Raw genomic sequence first — 8,292 nt, 5'->3', positions numbered from 1 at the left:
AAAATTGTCATTTTCCTCCTAGTTTTGAATCAGCATCCAACCTTTTATCCTTTGCATTTTAAATGTTGTGACATATCTCTGAAAATTACTTTAATGTGAATATTTTTGGTCGCATCAATTACTTTAGGATATCTCCACCTTTTTGTCAAAACTGCTTTCCTTCATTATTTTGAACGTGCTATTTACACTGAGTTCTTCTGGATGGATGTCTGGAGACAACTGAACATAGGTTATGTCCACATTCCCATGAACAACTGTGTTTGTATGAGTCCACTTACATTGGATTTTAATCTAAACTCTCTTGGCATGTCTTCACTGCACTTGAATCTCTGTTGACCAATTTCCTCTTTGGAAAATCCATTTTGCAAAAATTTTGTGGACTCATCACTAAGCATCAAAGGGGGCAACACAACTACAAGCTTTTCTAGCTATGTGTGAATTTAATAACAGATGCACAGTGACCAATCCCCAACAGACTTTGAAAGAAGCGACACGATACGTCAGGGAGAGTGATGCTCATGTTATTTACATACTGTGGTAAGTTATGTTTCTACTGTTGTGTTGTAGGGGCACCAGTGTTTTTCAACAGAACCATCATGAATGAAAAGTTTATATAGTACAATTATATACTCACCGCATCTATATTTTCAGAATGCACAAAGGCAAGATGCTGAAACCAGTAGAAAATATATATGCAAATGGATGAAAATAAGAAAAAAAATGACCACAGACAACAAATGAACCAGAAATTTTTCCTATGAGAATATCCTCAGAAAGACTCTACAGGAGAATACATGAAGCTCTGCACCACTGCCTTCACTAGGAAGGATGTGTGATGACAGGAAAGTAGAAATAGCATTAAGGTCCAAGTGTCACAAAATGAAATAGGATAATTGCAAAATATGTTCATTGATAAAGCACTGTCTCAACGTTAAATGCAACTAAATTAATGTGTGTTCCTAGGAAATTACTCTGAATATCAGAAATAGTGAAGAACAAGAAGGTTTATAAAAACTATACATATAATAAAATGTATAATTTTAAATTATAGTTTAAAAAATAATAGGGATTGGAAGGACACCTTGAAATGATTACAAATTTCCCCCATGGAGATAATGAGGATGACCTAGAATGACAGATAAAGAGGACTCTAATTTCTACCTATAGACGCATTTCTTATTAAAACTGAAAAGAATCTATGTTATGATACTACTTGTAAAATTATTTCTGGATTGTGACTATGTGGGTAATTGACTTTCATTTTGATTTTTATGAAATTTATTTTATTTATTAAATTTAGAAAGTGGAAATGCTAGAAGTAGGGAGAAAATAACTGTAGAAATATATCCAAGCAATAATCAGTTATTAAACATCTGTATGAAAACAATTTCTTCCCCAATTTTTTTTCCTGTTCATTGTACACTAACGTTTTCTTTTGTTACCAGTAACAAAATCAGTATGTCAGCATAAATCTAAATTACTTTTTTTTTCGGGGGGGGGGGAATCTAACCCTTTATTTCACTTCAAAAGTTCAGCTTTGTTTTGTTTTGTTTTTTAAATATGAAATTTATTGTCAAATTGGTTTCCATACAACACCCAGTGCTCATCCCAACAGGTGCCTTCCTCAATACCCATCACCCACCTTCCCCTCCCTCCCACCCCCCATCAACCCTCAGTTTGTTCTCAGTTTTTAAGTGTGTCTTATGTTTTGGCTCCCTCCCTCTCTAATCTTTCTTTTTTCCTTCCCGTCCCCCATGGTCTTCTGTATCAGCAGGTGGAGAATTTCCTTTAGTGCCTGAGCCTGTGGACAGTGTGGAGGCCACAGTTATGACTAGTGCCTCCCAGCATCTCAGTGTTTTGTCCAAACATCAGGTGATGATGTACTTGTGCCTAGGGGCAGTCTGGTAAAGAAACGCAGATATAGAGGTGAGAGTTGGGAGGGCCCCCAAGGATTTCCAATGGCATAGGAAAAAAAGAGAAAAATGCAATAAAATGGAACAGCCTGAGATAATAATGTTAAAGTTCAAAGCTCCTCATAAGGCTAAGGATGCTGTTTTTTTCTGCATGTGTGTGTGTCTATGCATTGGCCTCATTCATTATTTTTTTAAGGTTTTAAAAATCATTAAAATGAATTGTAAGCATGCAGGTGCTATAACACTGGCATCTTTGGAAAGTCCTGTAGGTAGAGCTGACTCAATGTTCTATTTCCTCACTGGTTGGTTGATGCCCAATAGGATTATCCAATTAGCATGCATAATCCTTCTTATCGAATCAGAAGAGGCTTCCAGGAGTTCTCATTTGACTACAATGAATATTACTGGGCTGCTCTTGCCTGGACCAGAGGCTTTGTTTTCTCCAGTGCCTGGCTGGTTTGCTCTGAGTACTGCGATCTGCTACTTCTGGCGGGTGCTCAGAGCTTCTGCCTTAATCCTGAGGAGAGCAAGGTGAGGAGCATGGAGAGGCAGCAGGAAGGGCAGCCCTGAAAGTGCATGAAGTACAGGAGCAGTTTCCCTTACATGGAGAACTTTCCTGGGTCCACATGCTTCTAAGTGCCCTGAACCCTCGACTCCCAGAGCCCCTTTGTCAACATCTGTGAGCATAAAGCCTGGACAGGATCCCCTGGAGGGCAGAAGGCAGGAAGAATACATTATGACATGATGTGGTGTGTGTGTGTGTGTGTGTGTGTGTGTGCGTGTGCGTGCGTGCGTGCGTGCGTGTGTGTGTGTGTATGTATGTGAGTGTGTGTCTCCCTGGAATGGCTGCTGCTGTGGGAGGCCCCCTGCAGATACTGCCTGGTTCTGGTAGGTCCTTCCTGCAGGTGCTGCTGGTTCTAGTGGTCCCTCCTGCAGTTGCTTCCTGGGTGTGCTGGTGCTTTCTCCAGGTGCTGTCTGGTGCCTCAGCATCTCCCAACAGGAAGGGACACCTGAGTTCCCACAGGGAAGAAGGCAGCTCCAGTGGTGCTCATCATTTCCAGGATCCAGGTCTATCCCATCCAGACTGAACTGGGCTGGGGGGTCCCCTTCGGTGTCAGCGGTTCTCCAGTCAATCCAGAGAAGAATGAGGCTACATGGCTGTCTTGTGCTGCTTGATCGAGAGAAACGCCAGATGAGTCCCTTCGTAGGATGGGTGCGAAGAATAAGACACCCTGCCATTCCATTGTTCCTTCTCACTGCTTTCCAGAGTTCTACTTTGGGTGATCCCCATGTTACTTTCAGGGTTTATATTGGTGCTTACTGGAGAGACCAGAGAAAGTGTGTCTATACCATCTTGTCCAGACAGGAAGTTCCCATTCACAGCGTTTTTATTGACCCCAGATTCTTCTCCCATTCTGAGCCTATTTATGTATGTTGGTTTTGAGGGTCCTCCAACACAGCAGTCACAACATATACTTCCTATACCCTTTGTCGTTTTGAACTGTATTTGGTTGCCATGGTCTCCAAGTTACACGGTGCTGGAAATAAAGAAGCTGTGCTTGCTACCTTCATCAAAATATAGCAACGTCAGCACATTACTGACAACACCCCATTTTATTTGACAGGAAAATTAGGGTTCCAAAAAGAAATCTCCACTTTCTTTGATGCAGCTTATGAATGATTCAAAAAGCTACATCTGTCACTCCCACCTCTGGATTCTCTTTCAGCCCCTCAGATTCCACCTGGACTGTTGGCTGGAGTCCAGCTTCCTTCCTCAGCAGCGATGTTCTCCTTACTTATCGCTATGCCTGGTGTCGGCTTTTTCTTTTTTCACGACCTTCTGCTCTGAACTCCCTTATTCCAATGAGTTATGGGGTATGTAGCATTTGTCCACGTTTCACAGGAAGGTTGGGAAAATTTTAAATGTCACAACACTTAGCTTTAAACCTCCTAAAATTAAAAAAAAAAAAAAACTCCTAAAATTTTAGAAAAGATCAAAACTTAGGCCTGTATTATTTTTGCCAGAAGCCAATCTTAGAGGGATTTCAGGATCTTAGAAATGTATGAATAAAGTTGGGAAACAGATGAGGGATAGACAAAAAGAGTATTGTTGCTGTGACTTTCTCCAGAGTGCTAGATGGCCTCTGTGTGAACCTTGACTTCCTCATCAGTTAGTGTGGTTAGTCAGTCACTAACCATGGGCTGTTTCCTGTCGTTATAGGGCAGGTTGTATTTCCTAATCTATCATGACAAGAAAGCAGGTCAGTGGGCCCTGGAAATCAGCAGCAGGGACCGGAGGGATAGATCACAAAGGGAGACAAGGAAAATTTGGGAGAGATGGATGCTCATTATGCTGACACTTTCACAGAACACGTGTGTGTGTGTGTGTGTGTGTGTGTGTGTGTGTGTGTCACACATATGATATATGTTTCAACCAAGCAGTTTTGAAACCCAAAACAAAATGTATCAAGCAGCTTATTTACAAGATAATTACTAGATAGAGACCTGAGATTTTTATGAGATAGTAGAGTAGGAAACATGTACATCATCTCTGAAAATATGCCCAAGACTTAGATCCATATACAGTATGGGTGAACAAGATGAGACAAACCCCACAGGGGCATTCTAAGGATGGTCTGTGTAAGCCAAAGCAGAAAGGACCGCCAGGACCAAAGCCAGATTTCCCCAACCTGTACAGTGAGGGAGGGTGTCTTGAGTGTTGTGGGTGTGCACTTGACAAAAGGGGGCGGTGAATCTTCCTGGTCAGGTGTAGGTTCCCACTGAAGGATTCTGAGGAGGGTCCAGGGATGTGAAGGCCACTTGGGGGCAGACGCTGTGTCTGAGGCAAGACTGGGAACAGCAGTGACTAACTAAACATGGCCTGTGGTCACGAGGCAAGGGTAGATGAGTAGTAGATCATCCCAGGTAATGGACTGCAGGAAAGGGGATACGAGGCCTCACTTGTATGAAACAGGAGTTATTAAAACGGGGGTTGTTTCTGGCCCTTTCACACCTGCTGCATGACCATGGGCTACATGAGGTTTCCTATTAACTTTGCAGCTAGATTTATCTGTATTTATCCTCTTTCTTTGATTATCAGCTGAGATGATTTTTGTTTCTAGGTTTTTATTTTCCAGTTCTTGCTGATTTCATATCTGACACGTGGGAAGCTGTAGGAGGGCAAAGTGTCAGCTGGTCAGGGAGCACTGACATACTGCCTTGTTGGTGCAGGGAAAGCAGAGAAGGCCCCAGGCTGCTAGGAAAAGGAACTGACGCTGGATAAAGCCAGAAAGGTCAACGTGCCATAAACCATTAAAACTGCAGATTAGAGGCAATCCACACAGTGTCAGGAGATGAGAAAGAAAGCGGCTCAGGAGGGCCCAGTCTAGGACGGAGATGAGAAGGACCCTGAACTCAGCTCTTCCAGGGACACGCAGAATCCACGCCTACTCATACAGCAATGTCTCCGGAGGAACTGAGCATCAGGACAGACAGACTCTGGCAGTGCGGGGACCCCACTCCTGGCTCTGGGAACTGCATGGGGAGGGACAGCAGGGAGGGGCTGTGTGTAGATCCACCTGTGCAGGACACAGAAACAAAGCCACAGTTTAAAATGGCAACTAGAAGGTAAAGGAGCTCACCCTTCACCAGATATTGGGGGGCTTGCTGGAACTGTCCCTGGGTCCTGTTTATCCTGCAACTCAGTAGCACTGAGTCCTAGCCCACACCAGGCCCAGATGCCCTGGAGGCCAGAGAAGGATCAGCAGAGCAACTAGGCTGTAAAGGAAGCAGAATTCTAAGTCTGCCAAGTCGCGTGGGAGCCACAGAGTGTATTGGGGAGCAGGTGGAGGAGGGGAGGGGAGGATGTAGAGGGGAGCTGGAGAATGAGGGAGGAGGACAAGGAAGGGAGGAGGGGGAGGGGAGGAGGAGTGGAAAGGAGAGGAGGGGAAGGGAGGAGGGAGAAGAAGCAGAAGAGGGCAGGGAAGGTAAGAGGGGGAAGTGAGGGAAGAGGGGAAGGGGAGGATGGGGAGAAAGAGGGGAAGTAGGAAGAAGAGGTAGAGGAGGGGAAGGGAAGGGAAGGAGTATGGGGAGGTGGAGGGGAGGAATCAGAAGGGAGGAGGAGAAGTGGGAGAGGGGAGAAGAGGAGGGGAGGGGAGGAGAGACAATGAGGGATGAGGATGAGGGGAGGAGGGGTGGGCAGGAGGAGTAATAAGGGGAGGAGGATTGGGATATGAAGAGGAGGAGGGGGAGGAGAGGAAGGAGAGGTGAGCACCAGCAGGAGGCGGAGGAAAGGGGGGAGAATGAGGGAGGAGGAGCGGGAGGGGAGGAGAGGAAGTGGGGAAAAGGGGAAGGGGAGGAGGGGAGGAGGAGGCGGAGGAGGAGGGGAGGGGAGTAGTGAGAGGGGAAGAGAAGTGGGAAACGGGATTGAGGGGAAGGAGAAGGTGAGGAGTGGGAGGAGACCATGGAAGGGAAGAGGGTGGGGAGGAGAGATGAGCATGCGGAGGGCAGGGTAGGAGGGGAGAGGACGAAGTGGGGGGAGGAAGAGGGGTAGGGAGACTGATGGGGAGGGGAGAAGGGGGAGGAGCCAGAACATAAACTCCCCTGGAGGAGGGAAAAGAGTTTCCTCCCTATTTCACTAGAGCCTTCCCAGGGCCACAAAGGCCCCACGCAGATGTTTGGGGGTATGAAATACCATCAGACACTGGATGACCCAAGCCCTTCCCTTCCCAGGGCCACAAAGGCCCACACAGAGATTTGTGGGTAAGAACTACCACCAGGCACTGGATGACCCAAGCCCTTGCCTTCCCAGGACCACAAAGGCCCACACAGAGGTTTGTGGGTAAGCACTACCACCAGGCACTGGATGACCCAAGCCCTTGCCTTCCCAGGACCACAAAGGCCCACACAGAGGCTTGTGGGTAAGAACTACCACCAGGCACTGGGTGAGCCAAGTGCTTGCTTTCCCGGGGACACAAAGGCCCCATGCAGAGGTATGTGTATAAGAACAACCACCAGGAATTGGATGACCCAAGCGCGTCATTGCATTGACACCACGGTGTTTCTCTGGGGACATCTCACCTTTCCTAGCCGCCCCAACCACATGGCACCTGTGCCATCCGCCTAAGGGACGCTCCCCCACCCCCAGCTGCTCCTTCCCCTGGAGGAGCCCCTGAGGATCTTTTGGTGGAGGCACTGCCCCCTTGTTCACTGAGGCCAGTGCACGACACCGAGGGCCTCTCAGAGATCACGTGACAGGGGACCTAATGTGCAGAAGGAACCCTCCCATTGCAGGACTGGAGGCCAGGGAGCCAGAGGAGGGGGTAGGTCCTGAAGGGGGTGGCCCAGGCGGTGCCTGCAGCCAAGCCATAAAGTCCCAGTGGACTTGGAGAGCTGAGCCAAGTACCCGTGATGGGGTGGGGGGAGGGCACACACCAGCTTAAATGCTGGGAGGACCCAAAAAGACTCTGTGAGCACAGCCCAGAGCAGGAAGCAAGAGGCTGGCGTGTGGCAGGGGCAGATGAGCGCGGGTTGGGGGGGGACGGGGAGGGTCCTTTCAGCTCTCCTAGGGCCTCTGCCCTCTGTAGGACAGACACTGCAGGGAGCCTGGCTCAAGGTAGGCGCAGGTGCGCATGGACCACGCAAGCTCACTGAGTCCTGGCGCATCCCTGGAGCAGAGTGCTGGACTGCACACGCATCCCTGCAGGGGGCGCCCGGGAGCCTGCAACTTGGAGATTTCCCTTCTACCTTATGTGTTTTCCATTTGTTTTTTTCTTTTTTTCAAGTTGCGGTGACATTCCCATAACACAAAGTCAACCACATTGAAGTGAACGATCCAGTGACATGCAGTACACTGACACAAGCTTGTACGGCCACCACCTGGATCTCGTGCCAGAACAAACCCCGAACTGCTTTGTGGTTATATTTCCCCCCTCATCCCCACTGCCTGACAACCATCAATCTGCTCTCTGTCTGTCTGCATGTACCTGTCCTGGACATGCCATGGCAATGGGACACTACAGTCTGGGGCCCCCTGTGTCCTTCCTTCCACCTTGACTCAGGGAGCCCGTCCCCATCTGGGGTTTATCCCTGCCCCTGAGGGCCTTGGTTGCTTTCTCCAGGAGCTCTTCCCACTCAGGTAAAAGGCTGCGGACCATGTGCATGCTCACCAAGGACCACTTGTCCAGGTGCGCCCACCTTCAGGATCCATTCCATCACGGCTGCCAAACCCCTTAGGTGCTTCCTCTAATGTCACATCCCCGGTCCTCCATCCTGACTCAGAAGTATACCCAACCTGGGTTTTAGATGATGTCATTATCCGCTTAAAGCAATGCACGGGGAGATGAAAATGAGTGGCAGCATAACTCTTCATATTTATATA

Source organism: Panthera pardus, unplaced genomic scaffold (genome assembly GCF_024362965.1).
Source record: "Panthera pardus isolate Hobbes unplaced genomic scaffold, ASM2436296v1 HiC_scaffold_1, whole genome shotgun sequence".
Lineage (NCBI taxonomy): Eukaryota > Metazoa > Chordata > Mammalia > Carnivora > Felidae > Panthera > Panthera pardus.
Note: the sequence above shows the minus strand (reverse complement) of the source record.